The 23,057-nt window shown below is 37.1% G+C and overlaps 1 pseudogene; it reads right to left on the reverse strand.

The window, feature by feature from the left end:
* Positions 1-237: 237 nt before the first annotated feature.
* LOC149149931 (uncharacterized) overlaps positions 238-23,057 on the reverse strand; it is a 38,708-nt pseudogene continuing 15,888 nt past the window's right edge.

Here is a 23,057-nt window from a genome sequence, read left to right on the forward strand (position 1 = left end):
TGCGGAACACCAACAATCAGTTGTTGTAGGTTCCAGATACCCATGTATTAGGTGGGAAGTATAACAGTCTACGAAAGAATTAAAAAATTGGAATTACTTGCACTACCCCTGCTCTATAAATAATAATGCTCTTCGCTGCACAGTTTCATGCAAAGTGAGTGATGGGAATTCATTGTGCCAAAAATATTACGAGGATAAAGTCATTCAGAAATATGTGCATTTCATTCTTTCTGTCACTTACTTATACCACCCAAACAACATATTCATGACTACCCCTATTGAACCGACCCATGTTCTTCATGTGCTGCCGAGCTGCCTTGTCGTCAGCGACGAACCCCTTCTCCTTCAGCTTTACTAGGAGTTGCCGCATCGCATCAGCCTTCTGTGCCCTCAAGTAGGAAGCCACCAAAGTGACATAAGTGACATCATTTGTCTTCGAGCCATAGCCCAGCATCTCAAGCATATATTTTACGGAAAGCCATATTTCCTATGCTATTGGGTATTGAACGCATTCTAAGAGCTTCACGAGACGGCCCTGGTCGTTCTCCCTGATGTCAGATACCCTGACAACTACATACATAAATGGAGATATATAAGATTCCTACGACGCCAGAGCCGTAGGAATTTCATGCCGCCTCCGCCTTGATCGCCACCGCCACTGCCACTACCAGTCTGTATGAATGCTGGCATATACGATACAGGATACCAGTCTGTATGAATGCTGGCATATACGATACAGGATATACAACGTATGCATTTAATTGGCATATTAGTTTGAATTTGAATTTTGAGTTTTGAGTTTGAATGTGAAAGCCAGCTCTCAAAATTTCAATTTCTATAACCTGATTGCAGAATACCAAAACCTGGTTAAATGGCTGCTGTGGCCAACCTCTCCGTCTCCGTCTCCATTTTTTAAAATCTAATTTATTAATTTTATAAAGTTTATATATTTATTTTATTAATTTTAATTAAAATACATAATTCAATTTCATATATTTATTTTCTCCGTTTTTTAAAATCTAATTTACTAATTTTATAAATTTTAATTAAAATAAATAATTCAATTTCATATATTTATTTAAAAAAAAATTATAATAGGTAATACCTTTATTTTATTTTACTATGTTTACAAATTAAAATTGAAATATGTTTTTTTAATTCTAATTTATTAATTTTATAAGTTTTATATATTCATTTTATTAATTTTAGTTAAAACAAATTGAATTAATTAAAACAAATAATTTAATTTTAGATATATATTTATTAAATAAATAATTATAAAATAATATTAAGTATTTTTATATTTTTATTAAATATAAAAAAAATTCATATATATATATATATATAGATATTTTTCTTATTTTAATAAAATACAAAAAAATTATATTTCATTATTATAATAAAATACAAAAAATTATTATATTTTATTATTTTATAAACATAAAATGTGGAATTTTCTATTGGGTGTAGAATATAAAGTCATAGGTTGTTCTATTAAGACAATTTATGGTTAAAAGGTCACCTATTCGAAATTTGGATTAAACCCCTGGATTGTGGCTACTCAAACCACAAGTTAAACACGCTAGTCATCTCAAAACTTACATTGCCTAATAAACAAACAAAGAACATAAAATTCATAATTTATACATATCAATCATAGCTAGTTTATACATATATAAAATTAAAATTTTATTGGAAAATATTAAAATAAAATTATACTAAATATTTAATATTTTAAAATAAAAATGTGCTACACTATAAAAATAATAATAAATTTATTTTTAGAATATGAATAAATTATATATATACAATTAAAATTTTATTGAAAAATATTAAAATAAAATTGTATTCAATATTTGATATTTTAAAATATTAAAATAAAAACTTTTACAAAATAAATGAATAAATTAGTTTAATTTCATTTTAACTATTAATTTATAAAATAAGAAAAATGATTATATAAATATTTGATATATATGGACTAAATATGATGTGTAACACTACGAACAAAAAAAGGTGGCATACCATGAACAATAAGTTGTTAATATTGATAAAAACACTCAGAGGTCTTCTTGTGATCTGTGTTTCTTGAGGGGCAGGGAGTTTCTTTCTTTTTTTTGGGTTCTATTTTTCTATTGTCGGATTCTCGCATATTTTACTTTCCAATTTCCATATAACTCATCTCAGTTTAAGTCTTCCTTGGCATTTTTCTTCTCGAATTTATTATGGATGATGAACTACATTATTATGGCAAGGATAACCCTTAAAGTGGGCATGCATACCCATCCCATGAAGATTTATTTTTATAAAGGATCGCCCATTGGTTTCACCTCCCATTCACATGATAGTGGAAGTGTCTCACTTTCCTCATGGCTTATTTAATTTTTCATCAAATCATCCAGATAATGCACAACATTTGGAGGTTCCAGGCCTGATTCCTTCTGCTAAGCATGCTCCGTCTCTGGATACAACAAGCCCTAATTACAATAAGCATCATGTGACATCCTATAAAGCAATGAAATTCAAATATTTAAATGATAATAGAGGATGATATTCCCCTTTGATACATTCTACAACTTATGTATAGGGATCTAATTGTTCGGTTTGCTAGGAAGGTTGTTAAACCTTCTTCTCTACCACATTGGATCAAATCCAATCAGGTTCTTATTATCAGTATTTTATGCAATTCCACATATTTCCTAAAGCTTAATTATGTGGTATCCTCAATAAAGTAGATGAAGTGAGGACTCTCCTATCCTCTGACTAATGTTGGTGAAAATCTAGGTTGATGCTTCAAAAGTGGAATATGGATTTTGATGCTTCGCTTAGCCCCATGTGAATGAAAAAAATGGGCCCTCCTCCCATATTTGTCAACACCATTCTAGAACAAAACAGTTTTGGAAAAAATAGGAAATCATATTGGCCAATTTGTTTGTTGGGAGGAAGTTCTCCTTTCAAAGCAAGATGGATGAGTGGCATGGAAGTAAGTGGAGATCAACCCCAACAAATGTTTACTAGATGATATTGAATTAGTATTCAACAAGGTTTCATGGAATCAAAATATTGATTATTGGAAGTTTCTCTTCCATTGTTTTCCTTTCCACGAGGCAGGTCACCTCATCTCTAATTGCACAAAAAAGAAAAATTCTAATAATCTAAAACAATTTATATTAGGAAACTTTTGAACATCTAGATTGAGGCCTCAGGACTGATGGAGAAGGATCCTCTGGATTCCAAACTCGAAGACACTGACGATGATCATCCTCCCTCTTTAGGAAAGTGGTTTCAGACCCCCTCATTTTTTCCAATAAAAAATAATGATAAAATTCTTCATGATGGTAATGTGCTTGAGAAATTTTCCAAAGTTATGTCCCTGATAGAAATGTCTCCAGTGCCTTCTATTCAAGGTCTCTCCATCTATAAAATGTTGCCACATGTCAAGGAGAACGATGTCTTTCCAAATCTATTTTTTCCTTATGGTTCCAACTCTTCATCCAACTCTTGTGGGAAACCTCCTTCTGCAGATTACAAGGTCATTCGTTCCTTAAACGAGCTTTATGTTTCTATCGACCTCCATGTGAAGTGAAATGCTCTCTATTCATCTTCCTTGAGGCATGAATATGTTTCACCATCTAGTGGTCTAGCTATGTATGCTCCTTCTATCAGTCATGCCAGTCACAAATCCTTACTTTCTAAGGCCCAATCTAAGTTTAGGGAAGACATTCTAAGTGGAAAAAATACCATAATATCCAAGTTTCTTAGATAAAAGGCCCCTCCCATGAAGGAAAATGAAGGTCTTGTCTCTGAATATTAGGGGTTTTAGGGCCAACCCCAAAAAATTGACTCTAAAGTGGCTTATTCGAGCCCACATCCTCGATGCTATAATGATTCAAGAAACTATGTCATCAAGTGCCTATGTGGTTTCAATTTTAGAAATATGGTGTAGGAATTAGACTTTCTTCTCATTAGATTCAAAATGTTTTTTGGGTGCCTTTATTATGGATTTGCAGCCTGATTTATCGTTTTACTTTTATCAATCTCTTCCAAACATATAGAAATTGATTTTGCTTCAAACAAACCGGAAGAGGTGAGTCATCACATTATTCCAATTACAAATTCTTATGATGCATTAAAGAAGTCAAAATATTTATTTGACTCACTCTCATAATTGGAAGTAGTTCATAAATTAGACCTATGATGCATGATGTGGAACCCATTGGAATTAAAATGGACATCCTTATCATAGCCTTTGTCAAGGCCCTCTATCCTACATATTATCTCTATCCTCAATCCTTACAAGTTAGTTCCCAACGCAAGGATGATACTTTTGACACTCTTGTGGAGGCGTTTGCAAGAAGGGAGAAAACTTTTGGGAAGAGGAATATAGCTTATCAATCCCATGAAGAATTTGTGTGCCTTGCACAAAAAGAGAGGAATCAGTCACAAGATTCTTCTAGAGGAAGAGTTGGTAGAATAAGACATGGAAGGAAGAATAACAGAGATAGTGGGGATAAATATCATCAAGGAGGAAAAGATGATCTCCATTATATTTCTTTAAAGATTTATAAACCTTGTGTGATTTAGTTAGAAAGCATTTGGATAATATTTAATATGTCATTGAAAATAAAAATAAGAATAATGAGTTGGAAAAATGGATGTGTGTTTATTTACGTAGGTTGATCCAATAGGTTTTTCAATCGTAAGCTAAAACCAAAGAATCCAACTCATTAAACATGTAGAGGAAAACATGTATATCCACTAATTATTTTTTAATATATATTCCTATTACATAAATTAATAACCATGCATAGTGAAGACCCTTAGGCATATGCCCTTTATGCAAAACTTACCAAATGGTACCTAAAATACCATATGGGGTCAAGGACACCAGAGAGAATGCATGTGTCATGGTTGGACACCTTGATCATAGTGCCTAAAGCATACAATGTTCATTTTCTTGCGTAAGGCTCTTATTATCCTCTTCAACCATGGCTTAGGCCCTTAGACCCCTCACTATTATCCAAAACCAATTAATTGTAGCCACTTTCCACTTAAAGGCTAAAGATCTCATAGAAAGTTCGTATGTGGTGTTTCAATTTATCTTTCATCATGGTTAAGCCTTGGAAGCTTGGATAAATTCCTAAGTCCATTTTTATGCTTTCCTAACCATTGATAAGTTATAAAGACCCATCATTGTTACTAAAGGCATCATAATATCCCATGGTAAAGCGCTCATATTTTAGACTCATGGTTATCAATTAGAGGTGTTTTTCATGTGATTAAGACTAGCAAGCATCATGTTGGGCATAAGGTTGTTATTTTTAACTCATAACTTTGGTTGGGACTATAGACCCATTTTTGGTGCGCAATTAACCTAATCATGGTGTCCATTAGACACTTGGAAGAAAATGGTACCTATAAAAGTTCTAATGTGGTGGTTCAAGGACTTGCCCATGGTGCTTGAGGTTGATAAAAACTATTTATGGCTAGATGTTCTTATTTCCTTCCCTTAACTACAATGATAGACTTGAGACCCATCAATTATGCCTAAGTATAATGTGTTAATCGACTCAAATGGGAAAGAATCCCTATAAAGAGCTTAACTCAATGTTTCTAGGTGTTGTTCATGGTGCTTGATCTCAAGAAGGTTTACTTAGGGGGGTCACCATTTCCCACTTGACCATGCTTATACCTCAACATGTCAACTAAAAAATGACCACTTATGATGATTGTACCCTACATAGAGGTGAGAGAACCCTAAAATATTCCTACATATTGCTTTTTGGTTTCCTAAAATGTTTAAGCCTAACATATTTTTCTTCAATACCCCTATAGCCATTCAAACATCTAAAGATGAATGGGTATATAATCAAGCTCGCTTTTGTCTAAATTCATTGGAGCCTCACTTGTAAGAAGTCTCTAAGAAAAAAAGTTTGGGAAAAGTTCATGCAAAGTATAGAGAAAAAAAATATTGTTGGACATTTAGGACACTCAACCTTTCTATTAGACTTACTTTTATTAAATTACTTTTGCAAGCCATCCTTATGTACCTATTCTCATCATTGGCAACCACTAAAGCCATTCTATAAAAAATAAGAAAGATACAGAGATCCCTCCTTTAGGGGGAGCTAGAGAGTAAAAAAAATGGGCCCTTGTCACCTAGGAAAATTATACTATCCTAACCACCTAGGGGACTATGACTAGGAGACCCTAAAATTATCACTCAATCACTAGGAGCCAAAACTTGGTGGTGGTGTCTTAAAAACCTGGAAGCTTTATGGAGTAAAGTATGGAAGGAAAAATGCTTGCCATGAACAAAAAATAATTTGTTGATTTCGATGGGGGGTGGAATTGAGGGATCTCATATTTGGAATTTAGCTTGGAAGAATAAACACTTGATTCATGCTCACAAGTTTTGGGAAATCACGCACATAAATTTAGCCCTTTTTTGGTGGGATTCTTATAAGCAATGGACTAACTTGGAAAAAGGAGAGTTGAATGAGCTAAAAACTTGTTTGATATTGAAAGTTAGAGTAACAGTCCAATAGTATTGGGTACAACCTCAATCTCAACAAAAATGGAGGCGGTGGGAGAAGTGCACACACTGACTAGTGAAGATAAGATTCGGAACATAAGGAACCATCACAAAAAAACTAGAAATTGGAAGAATTAAAATACAATCTGGGAAAAATATCCTCTACTAAGGACATTGGCCTAAAGGATCTTTTAGCTTAAAGGAGGCTTACATATTATTAGTTGGCATAGAAGGACACCCCAACAAAAGTAAATGGAAAAAGCTATGGGAATCTAAAATCTGGCCCAAGGTGATCCATTTTATTTATTTTTTGCTAAAGCAAGAGTCGTACCTTCATTATCATTAGTTCGGAAAATAATTTACATAAAATACAACTATCCACGTGGAACTGTGGACCAAGTAAAAACTACTCTCTAAAAACCAAGGGCATCGAGTTAAGGGTAAAAACCCCGAACCCTACCAATAAAAACCACAAAACCCTCAAATGCCAGACAGTACCGAGGCCATACGGTCGACCCACCGAAATCTGAAAAAGGGACCAAAATTACATGATATCGGGTTCGAATGGGGGAATAACACTTGAACAAATGAAATACCCAAAATCCTCGAATCCCGCTAAGAAATGGAGAAGATACCACAATCAGACTTGCAGCCTTTAATCTCAACCATTAATACTCCTTGCCCGATCTAACAGTTGAAGGAAACATCGCAATGCCTAGAAGCCCAACGATTAACTGCATGGACCCACTTACATGCTCGTTGATTCCTGACTGTAGATCCTTCATGCTTGATTTGACGGCTGAGGATCATATCGCACGGGTCTAAAGCACCGATAGTTAGTGTGCGATGAGGGCGGTATTCATTCCCACCCCTTGGCCACGTGTAGCATGGTGAGTGGAATCGCTCCCATTTCATAAAAACCGCTTCCAGCTTGAAAGGCTCGCGATAAATTGAATACCACTCTGTGAGCGGTATTGTGTCCATGTGAAGAGAATCTGGGGTATTTTGGCCACCGAGAAAGCCTGGATTCTGGCTTCTCACTCCATCCCCTCTACACCAGTTCATGAACCCATGTAAAATAAAGCTCCATCCCTCTGGCCAACTACCTGAGAAGTAGAATCTGCCGAGCAACCCATGAAGGACCAGACTGTGGAAAAAATAGCAAATCATAATGATACCAAATCATCTAGACCCCGCCTCCATGGCTTTATTTCGATACACCATCATATCTTCATCCGCCTGGTAGTGACAATGTGCCTTAAGTCTGTTCTGAGGCAACCCTTGCCAACCCATCACGACCCTGTTGACGGTACAATTCACTCCTTGATTAGCCAGAAAATCAGCCAATTTGTAAAATCAGCCAGTTTGTTGGCCGTCCTTCGCACATGGTTAAAACTTACTGTGCGAAGGCCAAGGAGGTGGAGATGGATCCATTGAAAGACCTGGATCAGCCTCCAATGTTTTGAGACCTTCTCCGGCTCCATACCACAACTAATTCTTTTGACCGAGTTAATGATTAACTCAGAATCAGCTTCGACAATCACATTTTGACGATTATCCTACTCCAGGAGTTCTAAACATTTCTCCATAGCCATTAATTCTGCCATATTGTTAGTGGCTCTGCCTAAATGGCAATGGAAGATGAAAAGGATATTTCCATTTTCATCCCTTAACACCCCTCCAAAGCCAGCAGTGCCCGGGTTGCCTTTTGAAGCCCCATCAATGTTATATTTCAAAAAACCCTGAGGGGGAGGATACCAGTAGTCCTGCTCAGTGTCCATTTTCCTAACCTTCCTGTCCAGGCCCTGAGGAATAAGCCCCTGCATACCCAACTGTTGGAGTATCCTCATTTCAACATCTGAAGGTGGATTCTTAGGGGGATTTCACACTACAGTACCAACCGTCTCCTTAAGTTGTTTTAAGAGCTGCTCAAAAAGACATTGGTAGGGTCTCTTTTCATTTTTGAAGATTCTGTTGTTCCTTTCTTTCCAGACATTCCAAATAATGAAGCTTGGTGTAAGAGCCCAAGCTGAGCCAAGAATTTCATAATCAGAAAAATTTCACCTCCAGTTGTTTAGGGTATTGATAATACTCCCTCTATCCCTATTGGTCTATTGGAAAATGGTGGCAAAAGAATCCCACAACCTGGAGGTGAAGATGCAATTATTGAGAAGGTGCTCCATAGTTTCCTCTTGGGCCTCATAGAGCTGGCATCTGGAAGGCCCCAGAACACCCCTCTTCTGAATGTTATCCCAAGTCAGAATTTTCTTATGATGAACCAACCACATGAAGAGTTTAATCTTCATCCAGCCTTGATGCCTCCATAGATTCTGCCAAATCCTATCCGGAGCATGAGAATCCATCTCAAGGAGTATGCATTTTTCCACCTTAATATTAAAGGTACCCTCATTATTGTTGCCCCATATAAGTTGGTCATGCCACCCTATTACTAGAATCTTCCTTTGTTCCAACATTTTCATAAGAGCCTCTACTTTTTCTTTCAAGGGGTTGTCTTCCCTGTAATCAATGTTCCGCCAAGGCCCATTTCTTTATTTTCTCCCCCTTACCCCAAAGAAAGTCTCTTTGAATGGTTCTAAATTGTTGTAAGACTCCTTTAGGTGCTGGGAGTGTTGATAGCATGAAAAATAGGATTGATTAAAGAACAGCCTTTGTAATCACCAACCTACCAGCCAAGTTCAAAGATCTAATAGTACAATTTCTGATTTTATCCTGCATCTTATTAATCACCGGCTCCCAAATGCTCTTGTGCAAAGGTTTAGCAGTTAGAGGAACTCCCAAATATTTTGAAGGTAGGACATCCCTTTGAAAGCCCAAAATTCTGGAGATATTCCTTTGAATAGCAATATTGGTATTAAAGAAAAAAATCTTAGATTTGGAAAGATTAACCTCCATACTTGTAGCCATGGCAAAGTCACTCAGGATTTGTTTGTATGCAAGAGCTTCTTTGACCGTGGGGATTCCTTGCAGCATGGTATCATCAACAAATTGTTGATGAGTCAAGGCCTGTCCATTCTCAGAAAGTTGGAGACCCTTGATTTTGCCGACTTCTTTTGCATGCTTGATAGACCGACCAAGTCCTTCCATCATGAGGATGAAGAGAAAGGGAGAGAGCAGATCTCCCTGCCTGAGGCCTCTTGAAGGAATAAAAGTCTCGGAGGGAGAACCATTTACCAAAATTGAAAAGCTGGAAGAAGTTACCAGGGCCATGACCCATCTAACCCAGTTATGATCAAACCCAAAAGCAATAAGAACCCTCCTAATATAGGTCCAGTTCAACTTATCATAAGCTTTGGCTAGGTCCAGTTGCATGATCATTCCAGCCTTCTTGTTGCTAGTTAGTGAGTGCACCACCTCATGTGCTTGAATGATATTATTGAGAATTTGCCTGCCTTCCACATAACCAGATTGTTCCCCAGACACTAGAGTAGGAAGAAGAGGTTTGAGTCTATTGGCAACAACCTTGGATATTATATTGTAAACCACATTGCACAAAGCTATGGGTCTAAACTTATCTGGAGTTTTAGCATTGTCTTGTTTAGGGATCAGGGAGATGAAGGAGGTGTTGAGCACCTTCAGAATAGTTCTATTCATCCTGGAATCTTCTACTACATTCAGAATATCCTATTTAACAATATTCCAGCAAGCTTTAAAGAAATCTACATTGAAGCCATCAGGGCCTGGCGCTTTACCATTCTACATTTCCTTGAGGACCTCACTAACCTTCTCTTCAGTCACTGGCCTATTGAGGTTGAAATTATCCTCTCTAGACACCAGCCTAGGTATATGTATTGTTAAGTCCTTGATGAAATGGTCTCTATCTGAAATGGTTTCCTTTTCTATACCATGAAAGTGCTAAACTAACATAGCTTCTATCTATTTGTGGGAATTAAGAAATTTCCCTCCCTCATCCATGATCGAAGAGATTCTATTATGATCTATGTGTGCCAAGGTGGATCTGTGGAAAAATTTGGTGTTTTTCTTTCCTTCTTTTAGCCATTGAACTCTATATTTTTGTCTCCAAAATATTTCCTCTTGTTTACATAAATTCTCCCAGTCTTGCTGATATTTGGTGGCTTGATTGTTTCTGACTTTATCAAACCCAACTATGATAAGGGCTTGGTTGAGTTCCTGCTATTTATCTTCAATAGATTTTTTTCCCTAAAAAATATTGTCAAATTCATTCTTGTTCCAATCTTTGAGCATGAGCTTGATGTGTTTTAGTATTTTGTGTAGAAGGAACATTCTTGTACCCTGAATATGCAAATCTTCAGACCACCAATTTGTAATGTTGTTGATGAAATCTGGATGGGTGAGCCAGATATTCTCAAATCTAAAAGGTCTATTACTGGGGGTACCAATGCCCTGAACCTCCAGTTGAACCGGCCAGTGATCTGAGCCTCCAAAGGGGAGAATTCTTGCTACCATTTCCTTATCAATGAGCATAAGTTCCTTTGAGATGATGAATGTTGGGTCCCTATAATACTAGTGATTACCCCATTACTATTGTCTTTATACCCCTTATTAATATTGTTGTGCCCCTATTGCCCCCATATTGTTATTATTGTGCCCCATAGAATCCCTCTATTGTTATTTTTGTGGCTTTATATTATTATTGTTAGGTCGGTTGGATTATATTGTGACTCCTTAGACTCCTATATATAGAAAGGAGGTTTTGTCATTTGAATCATCCAAGAATTGTTCATTTATGTAGTGTAAAGGAGGTTGCCCCCTCGAAGAGGCTGAATTCTAAGGCGTTGATCTATCTTTTCTGTCTTTTCTTGACCTGGTTTCATAACATTTGGTATCAGAGGTTTGGAGGCTGAATTCTAAGGCGTTGATCTATCTTTTCTATCTTTTCTTGAGCTGGTTTCATAACATTTGGTATCAGAGGTTTGGACTCTAGGGTTTCGCTGCTCCAAACAGGCCATCATGGAATTTTCGCTCTAACTTTTTTTCTGTGATGTTTCAGAAGTTGAAAAAAAAACCCATTTGAGAAGAAATCATGCTAAACCTCAGGTCTGAATTTCAGAGCTTTTCGCGCTATATTTGAAGAGATATGATCTGAGGAAGTTGGTCTTTTTGCAGACTCCTGAATTACATTCCAAACAGGTGACCTGCGGAAAATTGTCATAACTTTCTCTCTAGGGATTGGATTGAAATTTCATAAGAAGGTACAGAAAGAAGACAGATTGTAGTTTATTTTATGCATTTTGAAAATCCAAAGGTTGAAACAGTGACTCGTGGCATGTCGTACAAGTTCGCTCTACTGAACTAGTCTATAATCAAGTCACTGTGGGAGATTTCGCATAACTCTTCCTTGGAGAATCCAATTTGGGTCAGACTTGTGGCATTGGAAAGAGGACACAAAGGGCTACTGCAGATCAAAAATTCAGAACTAGATGATCGGAAAGTACAGAGATACATCAGAGGCAATATCGAGCTCCTACAAAGTGAAAAAAGGTGTGTAGATTTTCTTTAATTTTTGCTTAAGCTTGGTTTGAAAATTTATTTTGAAGGAATTCAAAGGGCATAGTAGAGCATTATTATCGGTAACTGATGCCCCGAGGAAAGAAAATGCAAACACCTAGTAAGGAACCTGAAAGCTCTAGCATGACTCATGAAGAAGAGGAAGAAATGCTACATGATATATCAAAATTACAAGAACAAGTGCAACAAGTGTCACTTGCACAAAAAGCAACAAAATCTAAGATGGATGGTTTAAGGAAAGATGTAGAAGCTAAGATGGATGGTTTGAAGAAAGGTGTAGAAGCTAAGATGGATTGTTTAAAGAAAGGCGTAGAAGCTAAAAATGATGGCATGGATGATAAGATGGAAGAATTGAAGATAAATATGAATAAGTTGCTACAAGAAATGGTCACTAAGGGTGAAAGGGTACTAAAGGAAACTCATGATGAGAACAAAAGAAATGTTAATCATGATTCCATAGACTCTAATGTTGGATCGAAGACTCACCATATTCCAAAAATCGATATGAGGAAGTTTGATGGCAAGGATCCCGCCACATGGATATTACAGATGGAGCAATTCTTCGATCTCAATAATGTGCAAAACACACAAAAGGTACGTATGGCAACTTTATATTTGGAACCAAATCAGTTTGTATGGTATCAATGGCTTTGCTCTCGTAAACAATTTATCACTTGGGCAATTTTTACGGAAGAATTGATAGCACATTATGAGGATACAAAAAGCAACACTTTTTTTAGCCAATTGATAAGTCTCAAACAAAAGGGTTCAATAATGGAGCACATTGAGGAGTTCCAAAAATTGAACATAAGGGTAAAAGATATTCCAGAGGAGCATAGGATTGATGTGTTCATAGGGTCTTTAAAGGATAATATCCAACATGATGTTCGCCTTTGGGAACCTGATTCATTAGAGAAGGCATTCAGGTTAGCAAGAAAAATGGAAAGCAAAATTATGGCAACCAGGAAGCATACCACTCACAACTATAAAGACGGAAGTGTTGTTGCCCCTAGTCTTCCACAACCTATAAGGTTGACACCACAACAATTGGAAGAAAAAAGAGCAAAAGGGCTTTGTTACAGTTGTGATAGCAAATACACTAAAGGTCATAAGTGTGCTGAGAAGAAATTATTCTACATAGATTGTGAAGAGGAAGAAGAAAAGGAGCAAGAAAGGTCAAAAGAAGAGGATATACTCCAGGAACAAAGCCTAGATGAAGAACAAATAAATCCGACCATATCTTGTAATGCATTGGCGGGAATTACCACTCCTCAAACCATCAAGATAGAAGGACAAATCAAGAAGAAAAAGGTAATAGTGTTGATTGATTCAGGAAGCACCCACAATTTTATTCATTGTAAGGTAGCAAAAGAATTGAATTGCTTCCTATATCCAGCACCAGAGTGTCAAGTGATGATTGCAAATGGAGGAACAATAAATTGCTCTGGAAAGTGCCATAATATCAAGCTATCCATGGGAGAATATGTATTGACTAGCCCAATGCTTTCCATTCCAATGGGAGGTGCTGATGTTGTACTAGGAGTCCAATGGCTACAATCCTTGGGTACAATAGCTTTTAATTTTCAAGAACTTTTCATCAAATTTTCTATGGAAGGAAAGGAAGTTGAATTAAGGGGTATTGCAGGGAAACCAGGAAAGATAATCAGCTCTAATGGTATGACAAAGCTTCTAAAAAAGGAGCAAAGAGGTGTAATTGCACAATTATGTTCGCTAGATGTTTCCACATTGGAATCATCTATTTCTCCAGATCTCCAAAAAGTCCTGGACAATCATTCCAAGGTATTTGAGACTCCCAAAGGTCTCCCACCTATGCGTGATCATGATCATGCTATTCATCTGATTCCAGGAAGTGTTCCTCCAAACATCAGGCCGTACAGATATCCCTATGTCCAAAAGAGTGAAATTGAACGTATGGTTGCAGAAATGCTAGAGGCTGGTATAATTCAACCGAGTCAAAGTTCTTTCTCTGCTCCAGTAGTATTGGTGCACAAGAAGGATGGATCATGGCGCATGTGTCCAGATTATAGGGAGCTCAACAAGCTCACTATTAAAGATAAGTTCCCCATTCCTGTCATTGATGAATTACTGGATGAATTGCATGGATCAATTTACTTCACCAAGTTGGATCTTCGTTCAGGATATCATCAAATCAGAATGAAGATTGAAGACATTCCGAAAACAGCATTTAGAACTCATGAGGGTCATTATGAATTTTTGGTCATGCCTTTTGGCCTTACCAATGCACCTTCAACATTTCAAGGTTTGATGAATTCAATTTTCAAACCATTCCTTAGAAAATTTGTGTTAGTATTTTTTGATGATATACTAATCTACAGCAAGTCTTGGAAGGATCATGTTGAACATGTTGACAGGGTGCTACAACTATTGGAGGAGAAACAATTATATGCAAAAAGATCCAAATGTTTCTTTGGAGTCCAGGAGGTGGAATATCTGGGTCATATTGTATCTCATGAAGGAGTTAAGGTAGACCCTAGCAAAATTAAAGCCATTAAGGATTTCTCGGGCTGACAGGGTATTATCGCAAGTTTGTTAAGAATTATGGGAGAATAGCAGCACCTCTAACAACATTATTGAAGAAAGATGCATTTTCATGGACTCCGGAAGCAACAAAGGCCTTTGAACATCTTAAAGAGGCAATGTGCCAAGCACCGTCTTAGCTACACCGGACTTCACAAAAACCTTTATTGTGGAATGTGATGCTTCAGGAAATGGAATTGGTGCTGTTCTAATGCAAGATGAAAGACCCATTGCTTTTGAAAGTCGTCCAATCAAGGGAAAGTTTTTAAGCAAAGCTATTTATGAGAAGGAAATGTTGGCAATACTCCATGCACTTAAGAAATGGCGACCCTACCTAATGGGAAGACACTTCAAGGTAAAAACGGATCATGATAGCCTTAAATACTTTTTAGAACAAAGATTATCCTCTGAAGAGCAACAAAAGTGGGTCACAAAGATGTTGGGTTATGACTTTGAAATCATCTACAAAAAAGGGAAGCAAAATGTGGTGGCAGATGCACTCTCAAGAAAGGATGAGGATGTGGAAGCATTGTTGTGCACCATTTCTATTATCCAACCAGATTGGATAAACGAAGCAAGGGAGGAATGGAAGAATGACGAAGAAGTGTGGGCACTTATTCGAAAGTTACAACAAGATTCCAGTATGTCTGATACATTTAGCTGGCAAAATGATTCGTTATGGTACAAAGATCGCTTATACCTCTGTAAGAATTCCCAGCTAAAACAAAAGATTCTTATGGAATTGCACACTTCTCCCTTAGGAGGGCACTCAGGATTTTTAAAAACTTACCACAGGGTTAAGAAGGAATTTTTTTGGGATGGCCTTAAATCAGATATTCAAAAGTTTGTGGCGGAATGTTTGGTTTGCCAACAAAATAAAGTTGAAACAATTAAGACACCGGGTCTATTACAACCTTTATCCATTCCAAGCCAACGTTGGGAGGAGGTTTCAATGGATTTTATCACAGGTTTACCCAAGTCTGAGGGAAAGAGTGTCATCATGGTGGTAGTTGACAGACTTACCAAGTATGCACACTTTTGTGCATTATCACATCCATTTAAAGCCAGTACAGTTTCTACTGCATTTATGGAAACAATTCAAAAGCTACATGGAAACCCAAAGATTATTGTAAGTGACAGAGATCCCATTTTCACTGGAAATTTTTGGACAGAATTATTTTCTTGTCTTGGTACTCAGTTAGCTCATAGCTCATCTTATCATCCTCAATCTGATGGGCAAACTGAGATAGTAAACAAATGTTTGGAAGGATATCTTCGTTGCTTTGTATCTGATAAACAGACACAATGGGTCAAATGGTTGCCTCTGGCTGAATGGTGGTATAACACTTCCTTCCATACAGCAACAAAAATGACCCCATTTATGGCACTTTATGGGTATCAACCACCATCCATCACATCATATTTAAGAGAAAATTCTAAGGTTCAGGCAGTGGAACATCACATCGAACATCAACAACAAGTCCTCCAACTCTTAAAGGATAACCTCGTGTTGGCACAAAATAGAATGAAACAACAGGCAGATCAACATCGCAGTGAAAGAAGTTTTGATGTAGGTGATTGGGTATTCCTACGGCTACAACCATATAAGCAAATGTCCCTCAAGCAAGCTAAGAAGGATAATAAATTATCACCAAAGTATTATGGTCCGTACAAGGTGTTGCAAAAGATTGGTACTATGGCATACAAATTGGAGCTTCCTGCAGCTTCTCGATTGCACCCAGTTTTCCATGTTTCATGTTTAAAGAAGGTTATAGGCGACAAGCTCCCAGTTCAAACAATATTGCCAGAACTTGACGAGGAAGGAAAAATTATATTGGAACCGGAAGCAGTCACAGAAACAAGAACTCGACAGCTACGAAATCGATCAATTTCAGAGTATCTTATCAAGTGGAAGAACTTATCCACTGAAGATTCCACATGGGAGGATGAGAATTTTATGCAGAAGTATCCAAAACTACTCAAGCGTTGAGGACAACACTTTTTTGAAGGAGAGGGGCATGTTGGGTCCCTATAATACTAGTGATTACCCCATTACTATTGTATTTATACCCTTATTAATATTGTTGTGCCCCTATTGCCCCCATATTGTTATTACTGTGCCCCATAGAATCCCTCTATTGTTATTTTTGTGGCTTTATATTATTATTGTTAGGTCGGCTGGATTATATTGTGACTCCTTAGACTCCTATATATAGAAAGGAGGTTTTTTCATTTTAATCATCCAAGAATTGTTCATTTATGTAATGTAAAGGAGGTTGCCCCCTCGAAGAGGCTGAATTCTAAGGCGTTGATCTATCTTTTCTATCTTTTCTTGAGCTGGTTTCATAACAATGAATCTGTCCAACTTTGAGGCTACTTGAGACTCTCCTCCTCTTTTATTGTTCCAAGTAAAGAGACCATTACTCGAATCAATGTCAACTAGCTTCATATTATCCATAAAAGTTTGAAATGCTAAAGAGTCTTTATTTAGAGTTCTGGTTCCTTGTTTTTTCTCTAAAAGTGATTTGATCATGTTGAAGTCCCCACCCATGATCCAAGGCATTCCTACATATCTCTCTCTGAGATCCACAATAGAATCTAGAAACTTGAGTTTGTGATCCATTCTCTGAGGGCCATAAACATTCGTGACAAGATAGGTCTCCCTATCCCGACAGGCTGAATAACCACTGATAAGTAATTTCTAGAAGCCTCATCATCTATTATGCTAATCTTTTGGTGATTCCAAAGAGTTAGTATGCCTCCTACTGTATTTTATACCTTGACTTCTAGAAACTCAAATCGATTGAGCCATTTGCTATATATTTCTTTTATTTTCTGAATGGAACATTTAGTTTCCTGGATAAAGATCATATCCAGAGCTTCTTGTTTCATTCTGTTACTAAGTAATCTTTGTTTCCTTTTACTACCTAGACCCCTGATATTCCAAGAAGTGAACTTCATCATTAAATATTTGTAAAGGAGTAACTGGTTAGGTCTTTCATCTTACCTGAATCTATCATTAGCTTTCCACATTCCATCAAAAGCTCATTCTGCTTTTTTCTACCTCTTTTCTTTCCTGGGTATCTAGGTGCTAATCCTGGTGTGTTTTTCATAGTTTTCACACCTTCGTTACCCTGTCTTTCAGTGTTTCTTTGCCTATCCATCCCTTTAGCCTGAGTTTTCCATATGTACAACTGTTGTACTCTAGTGAACTCTTCTTGAGGTAACGAATCTACCCCTCCCATGGTTCCCTGTTTCAAGAACCCTTCCAAATCTAGGTGTTCTCTATCAAGAATCTCCTATAGTTCATGGTCCTCCATTTCCATCTCACTCTGGGTCATTTCCTGGTCCATCTCCAGTTCTGCATCACTCATCATAGCCTCTTTCTGTTTATTATTATCCTTTGTTTGATCTTTTTCTTCTTATTTCTCCTTCTCCATTGGACTTCCCTCCATTCCTTGATCTACTTTTGTTATCTCTTCTTCTTCTTCAAGTACTTGGTACTTATTCAGATTGGCCTATGACCATTTTGCTTGATGATGCTTTATTCCCCTTTTTCCCCCTTTTCCTCTATGACTCACTTTGTGAAAGCTTTCAGTATCTTTCATTGTGGTAGCTTTACTCTTGCTCTCTATTTTACTGAGAGGGAAATCCCTGAATAGGTGCCCATGCTCATGGCATCTACGAAATTTGAATGGAATATGTTCATAATCTACTGTTTTCACCCATTCTTCATCAAAAACTTCCAAGATAACCTCATCTGGTAGAGCTTTGGAGAGATCCATCTCCACACAAATTCGTTCAAAGGAAGTGTATTTTCCCCTTCTGGTGGCTTCAGAAGCTTTGACAAAACACCCTAATTTATTTCCTATGGCAGTTAACGATTCCGTTTGCCAGTAATCAAGAGGGAGGGAGTAGAGTCTTACCCAAACTGGAACCGAAGTGAAAGTCTCATGCTCTGGGACAAAGTTCATCATCCACAACTGCATATAGAGGCCTGTTGTTGTGTAGAAGTAGGGCCCTCCTTCAAACACCCTGTATTTATCCTCAATATTTGCGAAGACCATAGTAACGAATCCCTTTGACCCAATATGTAGGTCAATGCTTCCTTTTGGTTTCCAATGGTATTTAATCCATGTCTGTAATGCCTTTTTAGTGGGCCATAATCCCATGAATTTACATATGATAGCATATGTCCACATGTGGTCCCTATGTGCCTATAGAGTAGGATCATTCAGAACTACTCTGGGTGTGACATCAGCTTTGGGTTTACATGGTCCCTTCTGTGCCTTGGTTTTTGCTCCCTGTTCCTTGTCTTCTTCCTCCTTTTCTTTTGTGCTATTATTCTCCCTTGATTTGTTTCCCTCTTGCTCCTCTTCCATGTTTTCTTTCCCTTCTTCTGCAAGACCTTTGACATCTTCTATTGGTTTCTTACCTCGGCTGGCCATAGCCTGCTTGTAGGAGGGAGTGGATCTCCCTCCTTTGCGCCCTTCCATGGAGTTCAACACCTGCTAAAGACTGTAAATCCTAGCTGTTCGTTCGCTCACATGCTCCAGTATCAAGATCAGATTTTATTATAGTTTTCTACTCGATTCATTTTCTTTAGATTCTCATGCAAAACAAGATATTAACCTAGGACAATCTCCAAAAAATAGGTTTTCAAGGTCCAGGTACACTCGAGCTTATGTTGGAAAAGCATAGAAACAACTGAGCATCTACTTAATAACTATAAATTTTCATTAGAAATATGGAATCATTTGGCCATAATTTTCAGATGATCAAATTGGAATGGAACCAATATCCATGTTATACTTTAAGAATGTAACTTTTGACCTTTTACAAGTGTTATAGTGAATAGAACAGGAAATTGTTTTCTAGGATTTATAATGTGGGAAATATGGAAGGAAAGGAACATAAGAATATTCAAATATTAGTCATTAAATCTGGACACTATTGGAGCTCCATAATGGGAAGGGTAAGAGAAAAAATCCTCACAACCCCTTGGTTTACACAAGATTGGGGATGTAGTTCCAAGGAATCACGCATTCTCACACCTTTTGGGTTCAACAAATCCTTCATAACTTTTTAATCTCCAAAACCCCAACCTATTCGCTTAAGTCCTAATAACTAGAAACCACCTCTACTGGCTTCTTAAAACTAAACTTTGATGAGGCCTCTCGGAGTAATTCTAGCCTTGTTAGTTTTGGAGGGGTATTTAGAGATATCATGGACAAACTACTCACATTTATGTGGGCAATATAGGAAATGAAATTAATAATGTGGCAAAACTCTTATCTCTGGAGCAAGGTATAATAATAGGCAAGCACTTTAACTATAAAAAATTGATCATTGATGGGAATTCTAAAATTGTTATCCTAATGATTAAAAATTCTACAAAATGGATCCAAGATCATGAAAAAGATCATTGTATTGACTATCAGGTGCTGAACATGATCATTGTCCGTAATAGGTATCTAATCCCATGGATTGATGACCTTTTGGACCAACTGAAGGGGGAAAAATATTTCAGCAAGATCAACCTGAAATCAGGATATCACCAGGTACTAATCTAACCCTCCGATGTGTGGAAGACTGCCTTCAAAGCCAAGGAGGGCCTCTTCGAATGCTTGGTTATGCATTTTGGGTTGAAGAATGCTCTTGCAACCTTCATGAGGCTGATGGATGACATCTTGCAGCCATTCACCAACTCATTTGTCATGATATACTTAGATGACATCCTGATCTTCATCTAGAGTTGGGAAGAGCACCTCCACCACATCTGAAAGGTTCTCCAAACATTGCGGCAGCACAAGATATGTGCCAATTTGGAGAAATGCACTTTCAGCATGACCCAGGTTTAGTATCCGGGATACATTATTGATGAACGGGGGGTGCATGTGGATCCAGCCAAGATCCAAGTCATTCGGGATTGTCCAGCTCCAACCACTCTGACAAAGCTTCGTAGCTTTTTGGCTCTTTCCAATTTCTACTGCAAGTTCTTGTTGGGATTCTCTCATATCACTTGGCCCTTGAGTCAAGTCTCCAAGGGAGGAGAAAAAGAAAAATTCTTTTTGTCTGAATCTCAACAGAAGGAATTCACAGAGTTGAAACATCGCCTCTACTTTGCACTAGTGCTCACATTACCATACTTGCAACAGTCATTTCAGATCAAGAGAGATTCTTCTGACTATGGTATTTGGGTAGTCCTTACTCAACGGGGGCATCCAGTGGCATATCACAGTGAGACTCTTTTAGACACAATCCAGAAGTATCCCACTTAATGCAAAGAGATGTATTCCATTATGCAGACCTACTGACAACTGAAGCATTACATTTTGGGGAAGGAAACGGTCATCCACAGACACCACCGACCCCTATAGTTCATACAGATGAAAGGGAAGTTTTAGAATGATCACCATTAGAAGTGGTCTACATACCTACAATAGTTCCATTCGAATATCATTTCAAAATTCTAGCCTTACATCTTAAATTCAATGGGCCACTTGGCCTGGTCATATGATGGCATCTATAACGTTGATTAGGAATTAACAAAATTTATTAAGCAATTGGAGAGAAGGATCCAATGATATAAAACAAATGCCTTTCCCTGATTATTGGTTGCCTTATCTAGTCCCCATTCAAAACAAACTTTTTGAAAATGATCCTCCTACACCTACCATTGACTTGTTTTTCCTTTTGAGGCTCCATCTAAGAACATACAAAATTTTCTATGAGAGAGTTGCTAACCTTGGAACACCTCCTCTACCACCTCTAGATGAATTTTCCAATTCTACCACTATCTAGGTTTTGAGTTGATGATTATAGGCTAAGAGGCATGTAGAAAATTATAGGCTCAACAAGGTTTCAATTTTAGGAATCACATCAGTTTAATTCCAAACCCAACATAGATTTATGTTGTTTTTTTAAACATGAATATTTTCTATAACATGAAACACAACCATTCCCACAATAGGAGAATCACTAACCATTAGAAAGAAATTAACCGAGTTTTGTGTTTACAAAGTCGATGTTCATAGACATGGGGCTCAACATTTTTAAAGGAAATTAGCAGCTCAATAAAACCTTTATTAAGGCAAGCCTAGAGATTCCTTCATGACTAGAGCTTCTATTGAGCTACCACAAATCCCTTTAGCAAGGCAAACCTACAACTTCCTTCATGCCTGGAGATTGTTATCTATAGGAATAACACTATTCACAAAATAAGGACCATTCCCACAATACGAGAATCACTAACCATTAAAAAGAAATTGATTGATTGAGTTTTAAGTTGGTAAAATCAATGTTCATGGACATGAGGCTGAAAAAACTAAGTCATAAAACAATTCATAAAACAGAACTAGACCAGATCAACATATTAACCAAAAAATGAACCAGGTGTCACTAGGTTTATTTGAAATTCCTCCAATGTCTACATCATTTTATTATATCACATAAAATATTTAATCCATAACTTATACATATAATTGAAGACATATAGCCAATTATAGGTGAATTTCAACACACTGGTAGTAATTTTCCAAGTGCAAATATAGCCATGGTATTCTAAGTGGAAAAACAAGCTATAAAAAAAATTTATTGATATAGTTGAATACATACAACAAATTCCTTTTGTATATTTGATTTTTCAAGTTTTATTGTAAAAAAGGAATATGTATGAAGAATTCTTAAGTTGTTTCTATTTTTTTTTTAATTCTTAATTTATTGTAGGAAAGCAGAATTACTAATAGCCTGTAGGAAAGAAAAATTCAATTATTATTAACTAAATGCATGCAATAAATTTGTAGATAGTTTCATCTATGGCAAGAGTTAGTTATGTTTCTCATAAAAGGAGAAATGGCAGGCGAGTGACCAGGGGTGCCTAGCTACGATGCTCTTCATCAGATGAGGAAGGAACAGGTGATGTGAATGTCCACAATGCTCCCAGAATTTTTTTTGAGGATGACCATGCGACAGAGGTTGATTTTGTCCCACCATCAACCACAGAGCCACCAACAACTACGGTTCAAGGGGCGAGTTCAACTGAGAAGATCAACGTTATAAGATGTTGGAAAAAAAAGGACATGTTACTTGCAATTGACGACATAGAGTTTAATGGATATTCAGTTTGGGAATCTACAAAAAAACATGGTATTTTTCCCTCCTCAATACATTATTGGATAAATGGGATGACTTATACAAAATGTACAGGGCCTCTTATAGTTATGACTGAAGAGGAGGAGGATGTGGTGGTTGAGTGGTGTAAGGAGATGACCCAATTGGGACATGGGATAGAGTTGATAGAACTCAAATCCATTCAAAGATGGGTTTCCTAGTAAATCATGGTGGTTTGGATTCAAAAAAATGCATCCAAATCTTGTATTATGTAGAAATGAGGGTCTTGACAGAGGAAAAACTTTAAATTTATGCCCTGCAATTGTGTCCAATTTCTATGACA

This window comes from Pinus tabuliformis, chromosome 9, assembly GCF_031772625.1.
Source record: "Pinus tabuliformis cultivar Carrire ecotype Pingquan chromosome 9, CPIR1, whole genome shotgun sequence".
Taxonomy (NCBI): Eukaryota; Viridiplantae; Streptophyta; class Pinopsida; order Pinales; family Pinaceae; genus Pinus; species Pinus tabuliformis.